The following is a 22,037-nucleotide window of genomic DNA, read 5'->3' as shown; positions in this document are numbered from 1 at the left end:
AAATAACATAAATGAAATCATGTAGTAACCAAAAAACGGTTAAATAAATCAAAATATATGTTATATTTTAGATTCTTCAAAGTAGCCACCCTTTGCCTTGATGATAGCTTTACACACTCTTGGAATTCTCTCAACCAGCTTTATGAGTAATGCTTTTCCAACAGTCTTGAAGGAGTTCCCACATATGCTGAGCACTTGTTGGCTGCTTTTCCTTCACTCTGCGGTCCAACTCATCCCAAACCATTTAAATTGGGTTGAGGTCGGGTGATTGTGGAGGCCATCACTCTCCTTGGTCAAATAGCCCTTACACAGCCTGGAGGTGTGTTTTGGGTCATTGTCCTGTTGAAAAACAAATGGTAGCCCCACTAAGTACAAACCCGATGGGAATGGTGTATAGCTGCAGAATGCTGTAGTAGGTAGTATGTACATGAATGTACATGAATTCTAAATAAATCACAGACAGTGTCACCAGCAAAGCACCCCCACACCATCACACCTCCTCCCCCATGCTTCACGGTGGGAGCCACACATGCGGATGTCATCAATTCACCTACTCTGCGTCACACAAAGACATGGCGGTTGGAACCAAAAATCGAACATTTGGACTCATCAGAACAAAGGACAGATTTCCACTCGTCTAATGTCCATTGCTCGTGATTCTTTGCCCAAGCAAGTCTCTTCTTATTATTGGTCTCCTTTAGTGGTGGTTTCTTTGCAGCAATTATTTTGACCATGAAGGCCTGATTCATGCAGTCTTCTCTGAACAATTGATGTTAAGATGTATGTTACTTGAACTCTGTGAAGCAGTTATTTGGACTGCAATTTATGAGTTGCAGTTAACTCTAATGAACTTATCTTCTGCAGTAGAGGTAACTCTGGGTCTTCCTTTCCTGTGGCGGTCCTCATGAGAGCGAGTTTCTTCATAGCGCTTGATGCTTTTTGCGACTGCACGTGAAGAAACTTTCAAGGTTCTTAAAATGTTCAGAATTGACTGACCTTCGTGTCTTAAAGTAATGATGGACTGTCGTTTCTCTTTGCTTTTTTGAGCTGTCCTTGTCATAATATGGACTTGGTCTTTTACCAGATAGGGCTATCTTCTGTACACCACCCCTACCTTGTCACAACACAACTGATTGGCTCAAAAGCATTAAATTAACTTTTAACATGGCCCACCTGTTGAATGTAATGCATTCAAGGTGACTACATCATGAAGCTGACTGAGAGAATGCCAACAGTATGCAAAGCTGTTATCAAAGAAAAGGGTGGCAACTTTGAAGAATCTCAAATATAAAATATATTTTGATTTGTTTAACACGTTTTTGGTTAATACATGATTCCATATGTTTTATTTAATAGTTTTGATGTCTTCGCTATTATTAAATAAAAACCCTTGAACGAGTAGCTGTGTCCAAACTTTTGACTGTATAAAGTATATAGAAAAAATAATGAACTCATATATTTTAAAATAAGATAATATTTGATAACTATCACCAAAATAAAAGCTATACATTCCAGGAGAATCTAAAATTCAAAAAATTATGCATTTAAGAGTATTTTTGTCATGGCATGGGCCCTATCGATTTGTTTTATAATGTTTGAGTCACTCCAATAACATAAGAACATGGCACAAGCCATGGATAAATGTGTATAATTGCAGGAAATTTGCTTTAAATCTCTCTCTCTCTCCCTCTCTCTCTCTCTCTCTCTCTCTCTCTCTCTCTCTCTCTCTCTTCGTATCAAAGCCCTCCACCTCTGATTGGGGCTTGCAGGTGACCCGCTAATAGGCTGGTGGATTTTAAGTTGGAAGTAATGGTTTTTGCAAACCAATGGGGATTTAGATGGGCGAAATGCTCCATTGATTCAGCCTCATTAAAACAGGCAAACTGTGAGCCTAATCCTGCTTTAGTAACACATTTATTTTGCAGGGTTATATTTTCCACTGCCGGCGCCCGGCTGGGGTGACAGCAACAGTCACACTCGAATAACAATGTAGCAAACTGGCCTCTTCAACTCCACACTGTTCCTGCCGTTTGTGTTTTCAATCCATAATGTTTCTCTGAAACAAAATATAATTATTTGAACAGTTATCTGAATGGAATTAAAATGGCTCCCTCTGCATTATCTCTGAAGAGTTGACTCATTGACGGTCACAATGCCAGATAATGAGTTGGTCTCTCAATGGAAATAGTTCACAGCAGGACAGACTTCAAGGTTACCTGCAGTGTGATGTGATTATTCTTGCTAATTGCAACTTCAACATCTGAATCTGAATATTAACAAATGGTGATTTGAGTCTATTTGTGACCTTAACACTGACATATCATATTTGGTCAGGAAGAGTGACTTATGGGCACTTGAGAACAAGATTCATTATCTATCATTAAATATGATAATTTGATTTTTGGCTCTCTGAGGCCATGGCTGAGATCAATTGAAAAGTTTGGACTCACTATAAAATCAAATATAAAATCAAATCAAGTTCATTGGTACACGTACACAGGTTAGCAGATGTTATAGAGGGTGCAGCGAATTGCGTGTGTTACTAGCTCTAAGACTGCAGTCAAAATGTCAAAGAAGTTCACAAATAATAATCAAAAACAAAAAAACAAGAAATCACAAATGCCAGTTAGCAACCCAAATAACACTGTATCAGTAATCCAAATGCAATCTATGTGTACATAAACCAAAAATATATAGTGAGAATGATATGTACATGTACAGCAGTAGATATATTAGCTATGTCAAGAATACAGTATATAAATAAGAATCCAGTGTATAAATATTTGGTGTGTATCAACAGTGTAACAAAAATTGAATGTACAGTAGTAGATGTATTAGAATGAGCTATATGACGAATACAGTATATGAATACACAGTGTGAAAAACAGTATAAAAGATGTATATTATAAGGGGTGCGAACTGGCAGCAGAGAAGTCAGACGCAGGAAAGAAATAACTGTGTTTCCAAAGGCGCAGTTTATTAACAAAACCCACTGGAAAACAGAATAATAAAATAAATGGGTACATAACCCAACGCACACCAGGACAGACACAAGCACTTACAACAAACAATCACCGACAAGGACATGAAGGGGAACAGAGGGTTAAATACACAACATGTAATTGATGGGATTGGAACCAGGTGTGATGGAAGACAAGACCAAACCAAAGGAAAAGAAAAAGAGGATCAGCGATGGCTAGAGAATGGTCGGTGACTTCGACCGCCGAACGCCGCCCGAACAAATAGAGAGACCAACTTCGGCGGAAGTCGTGACATACAGTGCCTTGCGAAAGTATTCGGCCCCCTTGAACTTTGCGACCTTTTGCCACATTTCAGGCTTCAAACATAAAGATATAAAACTGTATTATTTTGTGAAGAATCAACAACAAGTGGGACACAATCATGAAGTGGAACGACATTTATTGGATATTTCAAACTTTTTTAACAAATCAAAAACTGAAAAATTGGGCGTGCAAAATTATTCAGCCCCTTTACTTTCAGTGCAGCAAACTCTCTCCAGAAGTTCAGTGAGGATCTCTGAATGATCCAATGTTGACCTAAATGACTAATGATGATAAATACAATCCATCTGTGTGTCATCTGTAATCAAGTCTCCGTATAAATGCACCTGCACTGTGATAGTCTCAGAGGTCCGTTAAAAGCGCAGAGAGCATCATGAAGAACAAGGAACACACCAGGCAGGTCCGAGATACTGTTGTGAAGAAGTTTAAAGCCGGATTTGGATACAAAAAGATTTCCCAAGCTTTAAACATCCCAAGGAGCACTGTGCAAGCGATAATATTGAAATGGAAGGAGTATCAAACCACTGCAAATCTACCAAGACCTGGCCGTCCCTCTAAACTTTCAGCTCATACAAGGAGAAGACTGATCAGAGATGCAGCCAAGAGGCCCATGATCACTCTGGATGAACTGCAGAGATCTACAGCTGAGGTGGGAGACTCTGTCCATAGGACAACAATCAGTCGTATATTGCACAAATCTGGCCTTTATGGAAGAGTGGCAAGAAGAAAGCCATTTCTTAAAGATATCCATAAAAAGTGTTGTTTAAAGTTTGCCACAAGCCACCTGGGAGACACACCAAACATGTGGAAGAAGGTGCTCTGGTCAGATGAAACCAAAATTGAACTTTTTGGCAACAATGCAAAACGTTATGTTTGGCGTAAAAGCAACACAGCTGAACACACCATCCCCACTGTCAAACATGGTGGTGGCAGCATCATGGTTTGGGCCTGCTTTTCTTCAGCAGGGACAGGGAAGATGGTTAAAATTGATGGGAAGATGGATGGAGCCAAATACAGGACCATTCTGGAAGAAAACCTGATGGAGTCTGCAAAAGACCTGAGACTGGGATGGAGATTTGTCTTCCAACAAGACAATGATCCAAAACATAAAGCAAAATCTACAATGGAATGGTTCAAAAATAAACATATCCAGGTGTTAGAATGGCCAAGTCAAAGTCCAGACCTGAATCCAATCGAGAATCTGTGGAAAGAACTGAAAACTGCTGTTCACAAATGCTCTCCATCCAACCTCACTGAGCTCGAGCTGTTTTGCAAGGAGGAATGGGAAAAAATTTCAGTCTCTCGATGTGCAAAACTGAGAGACATACCCCAAGCGACGTACAGCTGTAATCGCAGCAAAAGGTGGCGCTACAAAGTATTAACTTAAGGGGGCTGAATAATTTTGCACGCCCAATTTTTCAGTTTTTGATTTGTTAAAAAAGTTTGAAATATCCAATAAATGTCGTTCCACTTCATGATTGTGTCCCACTTGTTGTTGATTCTTCACAAAAAAATACAGTTTTATATCTTTATGTTTGAAGCCTGAAATGTGGCAAAAGGTCGCAAAGTTCAAGGGGGCCGAATACTTTCGCAAGGCACTGTATATACTGTTATGATTCTACAGTATATGCAGTGAGCTACAAAAGTATTGGGACAGTGACACATCATTTGTTGTTTTGGATCTGTACTCACCCACTTTCAATTTGAATTGTTAAAAGTACTATCAGTGCAGACGGTCAGCTTTAATTTGAGGTTATTTTCATTCATATTGGTTGAACTATTTAAAAATTACAACACTTTTTGTACATAGTCCCCCCCATTTTAGGGGACCAAAAGAATTGGGACAAATTCCCTTACAGTGCATTCGGAAAGTGTAGACTTTTCTACGTTTTGTTACATTACAGCCTTATTCTAAAATGTATTAAATGTATGTTTTAATTGCTCAGGGAGGTGACCAAGAACCTGATGGTCACCCTGACAGAGCTCCAGAGTTCCTCTGTGGAGATGGGAGGATCTTCAGAGAAGAATAGGAGAAACTCCCCAAATACAGGTGTGCCAAGCTTGTAGCGTCATACCCAAGAATACTGAAGGCTGTAATCGCTGCCAAAGGTGCTTCAACAAAGTACTGAGTAAAGTGTCTGAATACTTAAATAAATGTGATGTTCAACTGTTTTTGCTTTGTCATTATGGGGTATTGTGTAGATTGTCAAGGAAAAAAACGATTTAATCAATTTAAGAAAAAGGCTGTAACGTAACAAAATGTGAAAAAAGTCAAGCGGTCTGAATACTTCCCGAAAGCACTGTCCATGTGTATTAAAGTACTAAAAGTTTAGTGTTTGGTCCCATATTCCTAGCATGCAATGACTACATCAACCTTGTGACTCCACACACTTGTTGGACACATTTACTGTTTGTTTTGGTTGTGTTTCAGATTATTTTGGAGTCACTTTTATTGTAAATATTGATGAGTGAGAAATATCATACCCCCAAGATGCGAACATCTCACCATTACAATAACAGGGGAGGTTAGCATTTTTGGGGTGTATGATATTTGTGCGTCTGTAATTTTAATTCACGATCAATTCAGGACTACCCGTATTCATGGTAGCATCCACACTAATGTGGACGTGTTGCAGCATTGCTGTATGTGTTTGTGTGTGTGTGAGTGTGTGTGTGTTGGTGAGTATGGCCGTATGCATGTGTGTGTGTATATGTGTGTACTGAGTCTGCATGTGTATGAGCTGTGTGTGTGTGAGTCTACCTTTGTTTCTTACCACAGAAGTACTACTTACTACTCTCACTTGATACAGGGAATGGCGTGATGGCTGTTCAACAATTTGATGGCCTGGAGATAGCAGCTCTTTTTCAGTCTTTCGGTCTCAGCTTTGATGCACCTGTTCTGTCTTTTTCTGCTAGATGGTAGCAGAGTGAAAAGACTGTGACTAAGTTGGCTGAGGTCCTTGATGATCTTGTTGGCCTTCCTTTGACACAGAGTGCTGTAAGTTTCCTTGAGGGCAGGCAGCATGCCCCTGGTGACTGTGGCAAGGAAGTAAGTCAACTGTGGCACGCCCCAAGCCAGTCTGCAGTAAGGAAACGTACGGTGGGAGCCAGGCTTCTCTCTTCCCTCCTATAGCAATCGTTTATTATCTCATTTGGGCTTTGGCTCTCACACTGCTCTAGAAGCAATCTCACCAATAGGAATGATTAATGGTCCAGGTGAAAAATATATACAGTATCTCTCTTCCTGCCATGTTGAGACGCGCACCGCATGCAACAATTATGGGATCCATGTTGCACTAATCTTTCAGCTGTGAGAGAAGCCCTTTAGTTTTCCTTGGCTTTTTTTCAGCAGCGTTTTCCGGAGAAAGGTACTCTATTTTTAAAGAGTGAATAGTACCAAATATTTAGACAGAAAGTTTTGTACACAGAAAGAGAAAGATAAGATAAACGAAGAGAATGGGGTGGGAGGTAGCCTAGTGGTTAATTGCATTGGACCAATAACCGAAAGTTCGTATGCTCGAATCCCCAAGCCGATTATGTGAAAAATCTGTCCATGTGCCCTTGAGTAAGGTGCTTAACCCTAATTGCTCCTGTAATTCGCTCTGGATAAGAGTGTCTGCTAATTGACTCAAATGTAAAATGAGATAAGAAAGGCAGTCATGTTAGTACATACTCATTCTTAGCGTTTCATCAACACAGGGTTGTAAAGAGGATAAAGAACTTTCAGTAGATCATGTAACTAGCGGCTAGCCAATTTAGACAATACTTTTGTGCTTTGCTCAAAATTGAAACAATATTCATTAAACATCATCCTAACATTACGTAGGTGTTCTGTCTTTTTCAATCCATAATTAACTAGCAGTCTATCAATATTTTGCTCTGCATTTCAGAAGACTGTAACCCATGATCAACCTGTACATATTGTTAACTGTGCCTCCAACAAACCCCACATGGCCCTTGCATCGGGTAGTCAATCCATTCTCTTTTGAATCCTGTGAGGATGTCAGTTGTGCATCACACCCTCTGATCTCCATCAGTATCACGAGCAAGAGCAGAGTGGCTGTATTGATCCAACCACAAGACTGAGGGAATGGAGCTGAGATCACTGGGTACATTTCTACTTTACAACAGGATGACTTCCCAAGGCAGACAAGCAGACCAAACACACTGACACATCCATACCTGATACACTGTCGGCTAGCTGCTGTCAGTACTAGCCCTGAGAAACAGAACCTACAGCTGTATTGGGTAAGCTGGTGTGTGGATTTCTCATTTGCACTTCCAAGGCATGAGATATTGTGGTACATGGTTGTGCAGAATAATTGAATGGATTACATATTGGATTACATACCGTATGTCCAATTCCACTGTAGAAAAATCATACGAAATGCAGTTATGTGGCAAATAAATTAAATAAACATAGACATTATGTGATAATTTCTTCTTGGAATGGGCTCTAGGACCTCTATATAATAATTACACCAGGAGCTCGGTATGTGTAGCCATGCCTCATCTGTAAAACGCTTGGATAGTTTGGTTGGTTATTGCTGAGGCCCGCCTGCATCTCCACTTCATTACATGTGAAATCAATACTAAGTGGCTATTGACAGTGGCTGGTCTTCCTGGTGTGGACGTGTGGCTTTATTGATACCAATGGTGCTACATTCACCCCTCTGTCACAACTACTGCAAGGCACTGTATGAAATAATAATATGCACTGCATGACTGTAAACCAAATTCCATACTACAGTATGTAATATCAAACTGTACATTACTGTACCACACAAGGCAATTGCATTGTGTATTGGGTTTTGCGTTTTGATCTTCTAGGGATAGACTACAAATGATCTATTGCAGAGGTGCATGAGTTGTTTCAACTTTTTGGTTGTTCAGATCTAATGTAATTAAGACCTAATGCAATCTATTGCACAGATTATAAGCACAACAAACTGTTTGCTACTTGTTTACAATGTTTGACATTTTCTTTATTCCCAAGAGGTTTGCTTTCCTACTGTAAGCCTAACTAAGCAGAATTATTTCCAAATAAGCAGGTAGCAAAGGTCTGGAATTAATTTGCACGAACACAATCCTTATTTTATGGAAATTGTTCAGTGGCCTTTGGTTTTCAGATCTGTTTTCTATTCCAGCTCACATTTTCAGTCAAAGTGTCTTTCATGTGTTCTGTATCTTTGATATGGAGGGGTGGAGCATCCTTCATTCATTATTATCAACAGTTTGATTCCCATGTTTATAGCTGACACATTACAAATACTGCATAATATAGGATGCTTAAGAACCCTCTTCATGAAACCCATCTGCTTGAGGCTCATGTAAGACATATGCCATGTCCGAATACCCGTACTTCTAAATAGTAAGTATTTTGGGTATGCGAAAATGAGACTTTTTATTGTTTGTCGAGGAGTAGACGGACTCAAAAAATACTGTAAGAGAACGTCTTCTTTAGGACGGCAAGCCTTTATTCATTAGTACAGCATACTTCAGCATACGGAAACTTATTATTCTCAAATCAGTAAGCTATCACACTTTTTTTATAAACTTTAAACCAGGTGAGGCCCAAAGAGCTCCCCCCTCAGCTGACTTACCAGATTGATACTTGATTGGTTAATACAGAACAAGTGCATGTGCGTGCTGCAAAACCATGAATGATGTTGCACAGAGGCGAAAACAATATTGCAGGTGTCTGGGAATGTCTGGAAGCGATACATTTCAGAAAGAAAAATTCAAATAATCATCTTGGGAAGCAAGTGAAGGAATGTGTGAGTGGTATTTTATCTCAGTGGGAAAAAAACACCAGTCATTTTACCAGCCATCTATCTTTCCCCCACCCCTCATGTTTCTAATTACACTTTTCCTCCTTCATTTTCTAGTCTGAACCCTACAGTAATAAGTTGGGACAAAATATTAAACAAATATTTGTTTAAGACATCATTAGCTTGGTTATTAGTTGATCATTAAAGGTCATAGTTAATAACTCCCCAATTAATACCGGTCGTTGTTAGTACAGTATATGATCGTGCCATGTACAGACTCTAGTAGAAGCCTACACATATTTTGCTGAACCCTTCAATGTGACATTTCTAAAATGTAGGATGCATCAAATGCCATGATGTCATACTCATTTTGGCTTTTCATCTAGTAGAATTTGCTACACACTACTTAAGAAGATAATCATCTTTCGAGAACCACGTGTGCAATTGCGCATCAGATGAGGCATTCACCGTATGGATGAGCCTAGTATGTTGATATCTGTTGCTTCCTGCAACACATTTTGGACACGGCCATATTCTTCTTCTCTTTCTTTCCAGTCTCTCTCAATACACTTTCTCACTAATATACTATGCAGTCTCAGTACCTCTTGAGCATTTCATGAATACAACAGGAAATACTGTGCTCAATCTAAAAGTATTCCTCATAAAAGTCTACATGGACAGTTGTCCTATTCTGGCCCTCCATGTATCTAAGTGATAACATACAAAGACCAGAATATATTTGTAAAACATACAGAAAGACCACAGCAGTAACATACTTCAGCATTGAGACAATGGTCAGACAGAGTAGAGTATTAATAAGCTGTAGATGAGGTTGACTAGTGTGTAGGTCAAACTCACATAACCATCTCTCCAAAGGTGTTCACTAAAGCAAGGACTACTCCAGCGAGGACCAATACTGCCAACAACCTCTACGATAAACCAAACAGTAATGAAAGATGCCTCAACAATGCCAGGGCCCTTAATGTCAATTAATAGTCTCAGAATCCTTGCAAGTGGCAACATTAAAATGTGATGAAATAAGTACATTGCCCAAAATTCAAACAGATGTTGTCAGTGAGCATTTTGACAATTTAAAGATGTACATCTGTTCACGTGTTCATTAGCCTTATGAAAATAAGAGGACGACAGGGAAAAGGATTTAACCTTGGCCCTTGCCTCAGTACCTGTGTGTCTCTAAAGTGGAAAGACAGCCCAGCGCACAGGAAACACACAGGCTCATTAGCCACATGCCAAACAAGTACACACTTTAAAACCCCCACTTACTGGCCATTCACTGTGATGAAGGCAGAATGAGATCCTAGCAGTCCCTGTAAAGAAATGGGCGGAATACATCAGAGCCCCAGGAGTGATCGAAGCAGAGAGAAAGACTGCATTTAAATGTGTCAGAAGGGGGGGGGGGGGGGGGGGGGGGGGAGTTAGAGGCCCCTCCTTTTGGTCACAGAGACAACATTTTGCTATTTTAAAGTTAGTTTCCTGCAATTCTACACATTTGTCAGAGGGCTGCGAGTAGAATTTCTGTTTCACAGCTAATGTCCTGCAATTACATTTGTGTCCAAAAGTTTTGAGAATGACACAAATATGAATTTTCACAAAGTCTGCTGCCTCAGTTTCTATGATGGCAATTTGCATATACTCCAGAATGGTATGAAGAGTAATCAGATGAATTGCAATTAATTGCAAAGTCCCTCTTTGCCATGCAAATGAACTGAATCCAAAAAAAACATTTCCACTGCATTTCAGCCCTGCCACAAAAGGACCAGCTGACATCATGTCAGTGATTCTCTCGTTAACACAGGTGTGAGTGTTGATGAGGACAAGGCTGGAGATCACTCTGTCATGCTGATTGAGTTAAAATAACAGACTGGAAGCTTCAAAAGGAGGGTGGTGCTTGGGATCATTGTTCTTCCTCTGTCAACCATGGTCACCTGCAAGGAAACACGTGCCGTCATCATTGCTTTGCACAAAAAGGGCTTCACAGACAAGGATATTGCTGCCAGTAAGATTGCACCTAAATCAACCATTTATCGAATCATCAAGATCTTCAAGGAGAGCGGTTCAATTGTTGTGATGAAGGCTTCAGGGCACCCAAGAAAGTCCAGCAAGCGCCAGGACCATCTCCTAAAGTTGATTCAGCTGCGGGATCAGGGCACCACCAGTACAGAGCTTGCTCAGGAATGGCAGCAGGCAGGTGTGAGTGCATCTGCATGCACAGTGAGGTGAATACTTTTGGAGGATGGCCTGGTGTCAAGAAGGGCAGCAAAGAAGCCACTTCTCTCCAGGAAAAACATCAGGGACAGACTGATATTCTGCAAAGATACAGGGATTAGACTGCTAAGGACTGGGGTAAAGTCATTTTATCGGATGAATTCCCCTTTCCGATTGTTTGGGGCATCCGGACAAAAGCTTGTCCGGAGAAGACAAGGTGAGCGCTACCATCAGTCCTGTGTCATGCCAACAGTAAAGCATCCTGAGATCATTCATGTGTGGGGTTGCTTCTCAGCCAAGGGAGTGGGCTCGCTCACAATTTTGCCTAAGAACACAGCCATGAATAAAAAATGGTACCAACACATCCTCCGAGTGCAACTTCTCCCAACCATCCAGGGACAGTTTGGTGACGAACAATGCCTTTTCCAGCATGGAGCACCTTGCCATAAGTCAAAAGTGATAACTAAGTGGTTTGGGGAACAAAACATCAATATCAATATAATATAACATCAACATCAATATATAACAAAACATCGATATTAAATTCCCCAGACCTTAATCCCATTGAGAACTTGTGGTCAATCCTCAAGAGGCGGGTGGACAAACAAAAACCCACAAAGTCTGACAAACTCCAAGCATTGATTATGCAAGAATGGGCTGCCATCAGTCAGGATGTGGCCCAGAAGTTAATTGACAGCATACCAGGGCGGATTTCAGAGGTCTTGAAAAATAAGGGTCAGCACTGCAAATATTGAGTCTTTGCATCAACTTCATGTTATTGTCAATAAAAGCCTTTGACACTTATATAATGCTTGTAATTCTACTTCAGTATTCCATAGTAACATCTGACAAAAATATCTAAAGACACTGAAGCAGCAAACTTTGTGGAAATTAATATTTGTGTCATTCTCAAAACTTTTGGCCACATTCTTCCTAGGTCTGAGATATTTTTTTTGTTTTAAAACTAATTTCCTGCATCTCTACAGTTTGCCATATGGCTTATGCCTTGTTCTTATGCTGAGTGACTCAAAGATTATAACAAAATCAATAGGGGCTCCATGCCATGACATTTTTGGAATTTCAAAGTCTCTCTGACTGTCTAGTTTTTATTTTGTAGATATTAGTTCTCAAAGATGATTTTATTTAAGTTTGTGTGTGTGTTTTGTGTGCACATGGGTGCATGTGTGCTAAGGTGCGGAGAATCAGAGCAGGTGCTTGTAGAAAGAAACTGTATCTGAGCCTGTTGGTATCAGACCTCATGCTCTGAAACCGTCTGCCCAACGTTAAGGGAGAGAACAGCTTGTGGCTTGGTTGTGTGGGGTCCTTGACGATGCTGTGGGCCTTCCTCAGGTTTCGAGTAGATGTCCTGAATGGGTGGGAGCACAGTTCCAGTGATGTGCAGGGCCATCTAAACCACCCACTGGAGGGCCTTGCGGTCATGGACGGAGAAATTCCCTTACCAGGCAGTGATGCAACCACGCTCTTGGTGGTGCAGCGGTAGTATATGGAGATGGGGTGGCATGTTGAATTTAATCAGCCGCTGTTGTGCCCTCTTGACAAGAGTGGTGGTGTTGTTGGTCCATGTCAATTCCTTGGTGAACTGGACACAGAGGAACATAAAACTGCCAACTTTCTCTACTGCAGTCCCGTTGATGTGGATCGGGGCATGTTCCCTCCTCTGCTTCCTGAAGTTAACAATCAACTAATTTGCTTTACTGATGTTGAGGGAGAGGTTGTTGTCCTGGCACAACAATGCCAGTTCACTTTCCTCCTCCCTACAGGTTGACTTGTCATTGTTGGTTGTCAGGCCTACAACTGTGGTGTTGTCCAAAGCCACACAGTTGTGGGTGAACAGAGAGTACAGCAGGGGGCTGAGAATACACCCCTGGGGGCCCCCTGTGTTAAGAGTCAGTGTGTAGGAGGTGTTGTTGCCATTTATCACAGCCTGTGCTTTGTCTATCAGGAAGTCCAGGATCCAGTTGCAGAAAGTGGTGTCCAGACCCAGGACTCTGAGCTTGGTGTCGAATAACGTTGAATGCTGAACTTTAGTCAATGAATAGCATTCTCACGTAGGTGTTCCTCTTGTTGAGATGTGTTACTGCCATGTGAATAGCGATGGAAATGGAATATTCAATGGATCTATTCGAGCAGCAGGCAACTTGGAGTGGGTCCAGTGTGCTTGGCATGCTGGCATTGATGTGGGCCATGACCAGCCTCTCGAAGCACTTCATGATGCCCGGGGTGAATGCGACAGAGCGATAGTCATTTGGGCATGTCACCTTGTTTTTCTTGGGCACTGGGACGATGGTGGTCTCCTTGAAGCAGGTGGGGACTACAGCCTGGGAAAGGCTGAAGATGTCCGAGAAGACACCCGCCAGCTGGTAGGCACACACTCTGAGGACACAGCCAGGGATGCCATCTGGGCCGGCGGCTTTGTGAGTATTCACTCTTTATAGAGAATTCTTACTGGCTAAACAAATTGAATCTTATTTGTTACATGCTTTGTAAACAACAGGTGAGGACTAACAGTGAACAACTTACTTCCGGGTTATTTTCCAAAAATGCAGTTAAAGATTTGAAAAAAATATATTATAGCGACACAAGGAATAAATACACAGTGTATAACGAATAACAATAACATGGCTATATACTGGAAGTAAAAGTACTGAGTCAATGTGCAGGGGTACGAGGTAATTGAGGTAGCTATGTACATATAGGTAGGAGTAAAGTGACTAGGCAACAGGATAGATAATAGACAGTAGCAGCAGTATACAGTTGAAGTCAGAAGTTTACATACAACCTTAGCCAAATACATTTAAACTCAGTTTTTCACGATTCCTGACATTCAATCCAAGTAAAAATTCCCTGTCTTAGGTCAGTTAGGATCAACACTTTATTTTAGGAATGTGAAATGTCAGAATAATAGTAGAGATAATGATTTATTTCAGCTTTTATTTCTTTCATCACATTCCCAGTGGGTCAGAAATGTACATACACTCAATTAGTATTTGGTAGCATTGCCTTTACATTATTTAACTTGGGTCACATGTTTCGGGCAGCCTTCCACAATCTTCCCACAATAGGTTGGGTGAATTTTGTCCCGTTCCTCCTGACAGAGCTGGTTTAACTGAGTCAGGTGTAACTGATGTCCTGAGATGTTGCCTCATTATATCCACATAATTTTCCTCCTGCAGCAAAGCACCCCCACAACATAATGCTGCCACCCCCGTGCTTCATGGATGGGATGGTAGTCTTCGGCTTGAAAGCCACCCCCCTTTTCCTCTAAACATAACAATGGTCATTATGGCCAAACAGTTCTATTTTTGATTCATCAGAACCAGAGGACATTTCTCCAAAAAAGTACGATCTTTGTCCCCATGTGCAGTTGCAAACCGTAGTCTGGCTTTTTTTTAATGGCGGTTTTGGAGTGGCTTCTTCCTTGCTGAGCAGCCTTTCAGCTTATGTCGATATATGACTCTGTGTTTTACTGTGGATATAGATATTTTGTAGATATTTTTTCCTCCAGCATCTTCACAAGGTCCTTTGCTGTCCTTTGCATTTATCTCTAGGAGACATAAAGCGTCTCCGTCCTTAGCGGTATGACGGCTACGTGGTCCCATGGTGTTTATACTTGTGTACTATTGTTTGTTCAGATGAACGTGGTACCTTCAGGCATTTAGAAATTGCTCCCAAGGATGAACCATACTTGTGGAGGTCTACATTTGTTTTTCTGAGGTCTTAGCTGATTTCTTTTGATTTTCCCATGATGTCTAGAAAGAGGCACTGAGTTTGAAGGTAGGCCTTGAAATACATCCACAGGTACACCTCCAATTGACTCAAATTATGTCACTTAGACTATCAGAAGTTTCTAAAGCCATTACATCATTTTCTGGAGTTTTCCAATCTTTTTAAAGGCACAGTCAAATTAGTGTATGTAAACTTCTGACCCACTGGAATTGTGATACAGTGAATTATAAGTGAAATAATCTGTCTGCAAACAATTGTTGGAAAAACAACTTGTGTCATGCACAAAGTAGATGTCCTAACCTAAAACTATAGTTTGTTAAAACTTCTTATGACTTGGGGGCAGTATTTCGACATCTGGATGAGAAGCATGTCCAAAGTAAACTGCCTGATACTCAGGCCCAGAAGCTAGGATATGCATTTAATTGGTAGATTTGCATAGAAAACACTCTACAGTTTCCAAAACTGTTACAATAATGTCTGTGGGTATAACAGAATTTATATGTCAGGCAAAAATCTGAGGAAAATCTATCCAGGAAGTGGGATGTTTTTGATATGGGTATTTTCAATTTAATGCATATAGTATCTAATGGGTTAGAACCCAGATTGCAGTTACTCTGGCTTCCACTAGATGTCAACAGTCTTTAGATATTGTTTCAGGCTTGTTTTCTGAATGAAAAAGAATTAGACCTTTCTGTCAGTGGACGGTAGAATCATGCAGTGCTGGTTTGTGCGCATGACTGAGTGCGTGCCCTTCGTTGTTTTTCCTTTCTATTGAATACGCTATTGTCCGGTTGAAATATTATCAATTATTTAGACAATTGACAACCTGATAACATCGTTTGACATGTTTCAATTAACTTTACCAGTACAATTAGGATATATTCGTCTGCATGTTTTGACCGCCTTTGAGCCAGTGGATTTCTGAACAAAACACGCCAACAAAACTGAGTTTTTGGGATATAAAGAGGGACTTTATCGAACAAAACAAACATTTATTGTGTAGCTGGGACTCTTGTGACTGCAACCATATGAAGATATTCAAAGGTAAGTGATTCATTCTATCACTATTTCTGACTTTGGTAATTCCTTTACTTGGTTATAAAATATTTGTATGCTTTTGTAAGCGGGCGTTGTCCTCAGATAATCACATGGTATGCTTTCGCCGTAAAGCCTTTTTGAAATCTGACAAAGCGGCTGGATTAACAAGAAGTTAATCTTTAAGCCGAAATATAACACTATATATAACAGTATATATAATCTTTTTTTTAAAAGTATATTATGACTATTTATGTATTTTGAATTTGGCGATCTGCAATTTCACCAGATGTTGTCGAGGTGGGTCGCTAGCGGAACGCCTGCACCAGAAAGGTTAACAAGAAATTTGTGGAGTAGTTGAAAAACTAGTTTTAATAACTCCAACCTAAGCGTATGTAAACTTCCGACTTCAACTTTATGTGGTAAGTGTGAATGTGTGTGTGTGTCAGAGTGTGTGTGTGTGGCGTCAGTATGCATGGGTGCACATGTTATGTGTGTGCGCATATGTAGTGTGTGTGTGTGTGTGTGTGTGTGTGTGTGTGTGTGTGTGTGTGTGCATGTGTTTTTTGTGTTTTTTGTGTGTGTGTGTGTGTGTGTGTGTGTGTGTGTGTGTGTGTGTGTGTGTGTGTGTGTGTGTGTGTGTGTGTGTGTGTGTGTGTGTGTGTGTGTGTTTGGGTGTCAGTGTAATTCTGTGTGAGTGAATGGGTAGAGTCCAGTGTGTACATTGAGTCAGTGCAAGAGAGGTCGTGCAAAAAATGGGCAATGCAGGTAGTCCGGGTATCTATTTTATTAGCTATTTAGCAGTCTTGTGTAACAGTCTATTAGCTTGTTTTATTTAATATTTGTTTTCACCTTTATTTAACCAGGTAGGCTAGCTGAAAACAAGTTCTCATTTACAACTGCGACCAGTCCAAGATAAAGCAAATCAGTGCGACACAAACAACAACACAGATTTACACATGGAATAAACAAAACTGTTGCAACAATATCGGCTGATAAACAGTTGCAACAATATCGGCTGATAATTTTAGATAGAGAGGGTCCAGATAGTCTAGTCCTGCTAATTTGTAGGGATCCAGATTTTGCAGCTCTTTCAGAACATCAGCTATCTGGATTTGTGTGAAGGAGAAATGGGCCTGGCCCATTGGGCAAGTTGCTGTGAGGGTAGGGTAGGGGTGGCCAGGTGAAAAGCATGGCCAGCCGTAGAGAAATGCTTATTGAAATTCTCAATTATAGTGGATTTATCAGTGGTGACAGTGTTTCCTAGCCTCAGTGCAGTGGGCAGCTGGGAGGAGATGCTCTTATTCTCCATGGACTTTACAGTGTCCCAGAACTTTTTGGAGTTTGTTCTGCAGGATGCAAATTTCTGTCTGAAACAGCTAGCCTTTGCTTTCCTTTTTTTGTTTTTTTGTAATTTTACCCCCTTTTCTCCCCAATTTCGTGGTATCCAATTGTTTCAGTAGCTACTATCTTGTCCTATCGCTACAACTCCCGTACGGGCTCGGGAGAGACGAAGTCATGAGTCCTCTAGTTTTAAATAACTCCAACCCAACCAAGCCGCACTGCTTCTTAACACAGCGCGCATCCAACCCGGAAGTCAGCCGCACCAATGTGTCGGAGGAAACCCTTCAGGGTGAATCCGTCCTTCTGCCTCCCCACCGGCACAGGGTTCTTCCTTGTGTAGAAGAGGGACAAAACCCTAAACCCGTGCATCGACTACCAGGTCCTCAATGACATCATGGTTAAGAACCATTTGAGCCACTCCAGGGGACCACCATTTTCTCTAAGTTGGACCTGCAGAAAGCCTACCATCTGGTGCGGATACGGGAAGGCGAAGAGTGGTAGACAGCCTTCAACACTGCTAGCGGACACTATGAATACCTAGTGATGGCATTCGGTCAGACCACTCCTGCTGTGTTCCAGGTCCTGGTTTTTGTCCCGGTTCTGGAAGGTGTTCTGCACACTCATTGGGTTGTCGGCCAGCCTGTTCTCCGGGTTTCAACCCCAGTTTAACGGCCAGTTGGAGCGAGCTAATCACGACCTGGAGACGACTCTTCGTTGCCTCGTCTCTGCCAACCCCACCACCTGGAGCCAGCAACTTGTGTGGGTAGAATGCCACGCAACACCATCCCCTGCTCAGCCACTGGTCTCTCGCCTTTTGAGTGTTCGATGGGTTTTCAGCCACTGGTCTTCTCTGAGCAAGAGGAAGAGGTCAACATACCCTCGGCCCAGATGTTCATCCGCCACTGTCGCCGTACCTAGAAGAGAGCCCGGTCTGCTCTTCTTCAGACCACCTCCAGGTATCAACTACAAGCGGACCACCACCGAACCCCGGCTCCTCGTTATCATCTCAGGCAGAGGGTATGGCTGTCCACTCGGGATCTGTCCCTCCGGGTGGAATCCCGCAAACTTTCATTTTATCGTCCCTTTCCCCATCTCTAAGATCTTTAGACCCTCTGCCGTTTGTCTTCTGTTGCCCCGCACCCTCCATGTACATCCCCATTTTCATGTATCAAGGATTAAACCTCTGTCTCACAGCCCTCTGTCTCCTCTTTCCAGGTGGCGTCCACTCCCCACTACTCTTACTAGAAGCCGCCGTTCAATACAGACAATGGGAAAGACGTCTGGTTGAATAAATAAAGACACAACATTCCCTGATGTCGCTCTGCGATTGAAGCTCATTTATTTTCCAGCGATTGGACATAAACCATCATGATACTAGGAAGAGGAGGCTGTGTAGCCGGTCTTTTTAGCCTAGCTTGGAGTCCCCCTTTCGTCCTCTTCTTGTCGGTTGTAGGAAATGATTGCACGAACATTCTGAGCAAACAAAGTCATAATTAACGCAAACATAGCAATAAAAAATAAAAACGTTGAGCAGAAACCAAAAAGACACACACCCTTCTCAGCACCACCATCTTAGACTGTGAAAGGGTGTGTGTGTGTGTGTGTGTGTGTGTGTGTATAATTTGTTTCACCTGCATTTTTATCTGCTGATCTCCTAAATAAAGCAAGGTGCAGTGTGGGAATGATATCCAGAGCAACACAATAGCATGATATCATTCACAATAGGATAATACCACTCAAAAACAAACAAAACTTTACCTACTTTACCTTCTATGACTGTATTTCAGTGTTTGTTTTGTTTGATATGGGTAACATCTAATTATGGTCCCCTGGAAAAGTCAAATTGCAAACAATATGTGACCCGTTTCAGGAAACTAGGCATATGTCGCTGGTCACTACTTCACAGAAGAGCCGTTTGAAAGTAAACTTTGTTTTAATCAAAAGGCATTTTTTGTGTGGCAGAAATGCCTTCTCAAACACGTGAACTTTCATGTGCCTTAATAACAAACTTGTATGTCATCTGTAAATACGAATACAATTGTTACAAGCCTAGTTGGTTTAGCCACAGAAAATGATTAGCCATGATTAGCTGAGATAATGAGTGGGCTGGACATGCCGAGAGATGAGTTCGGATTGGTCTGCCATATAGCACGCTTCTGTCTATTTGAGCTGGTTAGTATGTGTAGCAAATCCTGTCTAACGTAGCTTTTTTATATATATATATTGCTTAGTAGAACTGCATAAGTGTTGCTCTCCACTTTCTGGAGGACCAGAAATCAGTTTTGAAATCAGTGGAATTAGAGTATGATAGCTAAGGAGATGGTGAAAACACCTGTCTCCAGATTACATCTTCAAACTAAGGTCAACCATGGCGTTCGACAGGAGATGTGTCCATCCATGATGTAGATAGTCTAGCTAGCTACATTTTCAGATATGACACATTTCCAATTTGACATAAAGTATTTTCATTTCAAGTTAAAGTGTACTGTTAGCTAGCTAACTAACGTTTGCTAGCTGCCTCGCTATCTAACGTTACGCTATGATCTTATTATTCATATCTCAGAGCCATTTGCTTGACTAGATATAGCCTAATGTTAGCTAGCTAACATTGAACCTGGTTGGTTAGCTATCTGCAGATTCATGCAGGATAGTAAAATCAGGAGTTGGGATTATGGTTCATTGTTTACCTAGCTAGCTAGCTAGCTATATGTCTTCACAAAATACTCTAGTCTGAGTGTGGCAGAGTGCAGAATAACCAATGAATATATGAATGCTCAACACCCGTTGAATATGGCCGGTGTCAGTAAACGTCCGGCAAAAAAAGCATAAATTGTTGCCAGCAGCACAGTTAGTCACCAACACTCTGGAAAACATGAAAACAACCTAACCAGCTCTGCTAGGGTGAGTAATGTTCAGTGAGCTGTTCTCTCATTTGAGTCTGGAAGTAGCTAGCAAGGTAGCCAATGTTAGCCAGTTAGCTTGGGTGCTTGACTGCCGTTGTGAGGTCAGAATGTTCGGATCTACCCTACTCCTCGGCCAAAGCATCTGGTATGCGCTCTGAACGCCCCGAGAGCGAAATGCTCTGAATTTACGAACTGACAATCTAACAGCACAGTTGCAGTCACCAATGCTCTGGATAACATGACAGCCTAACCAGCTCTGCTAGGGCGAGTAATGTTCAGTGAGCTGTTCTCTCATTTGAATCTGAAAGTAGCTAGCTAGGTAGCTTGGGTGCTTGACTGCTGTTAGTACAGAACACTCGGATCAACCGTTAAAGAGATGGGTTGGGCTAAAGCTTGGGTGTAGACAAAGAAAGGCTCGCCAGTAGTAGTACCAAAACATTCAAAGCAAAATGACTTTCCCACTGTTCCTCAACTGTAGTGTATAATATACCATTTTGTAGCTCTGAGTCTCTACTTTTATCCAATGTAAAAAACACAATTTCCAATTTTGCTACATAAGACCGATTTGAGCCGGTCAGTCACATATTTGGTTTTAAATTAGGCTTATATTGTTTGCCCCATATTGTGCAGCCCTACGCGGCAGTGTGGAAATGACCTCAATTGATTGCAGGAAATATTTTTGGTTAAAGTTTTATTGAACAGTATAAAACAATCAAAATAGAGAACGCCCCATTGAAATCACTTGTTGTATGTATTGCCACCCCAGGGTCATGCACTACTCATAAAGCAAGTGTAAAACATTTATTATTCAGCCAATTTGTAAGTGTCTTTAGTTCTAGTTATTCATCACATCTTTCATAATATTACATTAGAGTTATTAAAAAGTATACAGAATGATCTCAATTGAACCCAAAACAAATCAGCAAAGAGCTGGAATGATAGCTAAAAAGAACAGCAGATGGACTGCTTCAAATAAGGATGTGTTGGGCAGCTTAAAGAAAATGCTATCGCTATAAGTACAAAAGAGTTTTAGAGGTTGCTCTTTTTCATTTAGGTTCAAATTGTTACAAAGTCATTTTCCTGTCTAATGCTTAGTTTATGTGCAGTATACACACCACATCCACAAACAAGGGTCCTTTAAGTTAAAGCTAAACTAGGTACTTAAACACCTCAGTGGTGACTCTCACATTCTGTGGCTCTTTTGGGACAGTTAAAATGCATTGTTTTTTTAATGGACTTTTATTGTGTTTTGATGCACATATGATGCAATATAACCAGACCTGGGGATTTGACAATCTTCACTTAATGATGATGGCATTTTAATGATAGCTTAATGACACTCACCCCCCGCCCATGTACTCACTAGGGCAACACCAAAACATTACAAACGAATGCCTCTACTCACAGACATTAGACTTACTTTGGGACCAATGCCACAGAGATGGATAAGGTAAAATGCTTAAGATGCTAGTTTGAGAGTTTGCTATAATTTTGTATCTGGGTATTTTGTTAATATTGTGTTGTGCTTTTGATATTATCTGGTCAATATGTGGTACTGTATTTCTAAATTCCACTTAAATTAATTTAAACTTGACAAATCAAAGAAAGACCAACTGGTGAATGTCTCTTCTTATGATGTTAAAAATCAATTCAACTATATTGGTTGCGTACACAGTTTTGCAGATGTTATCGTAGGTGCAGCGAAATGC

General features: G+C 41.0%; 1 protein-coding gene across 1 annotated transcript in view; it reads right to left on the bottom strand.

The window, feature by feature from the left end:
* The window catches only part of LOC110524461 (inactive N-acetylated-alpha-linked acidic dipeptidase-like protein 2), a 282,881-nt gene that overhangs the window by 100,296 nt on the left and 160,548 nt on the right, over positions 1-22,037 (bottom strand). The window lies entirely within an intron of this gene.

The sequence above is a fragment of the Oncorhynchus mykiss genome, chromosome 5 (genome assembly GCF_013265735.2).
Source record: "Oncorhynchus mykiss isolate Arlee chromosome 5, USDA_OmykA_1.1, whole genome shotgun sequence".
NCBI lineage: Eukaryota > Metazoa > Chordata > Actinopteri > Salmoniformes > Salmonidae > Oncorhynchus > Oncorhynchus mykiss.
The sequence above is the reverse complement of the archived record's forward strand: the minus strand, read 5'-3'. Positions and strand labels throughout refer to the sequence as shown.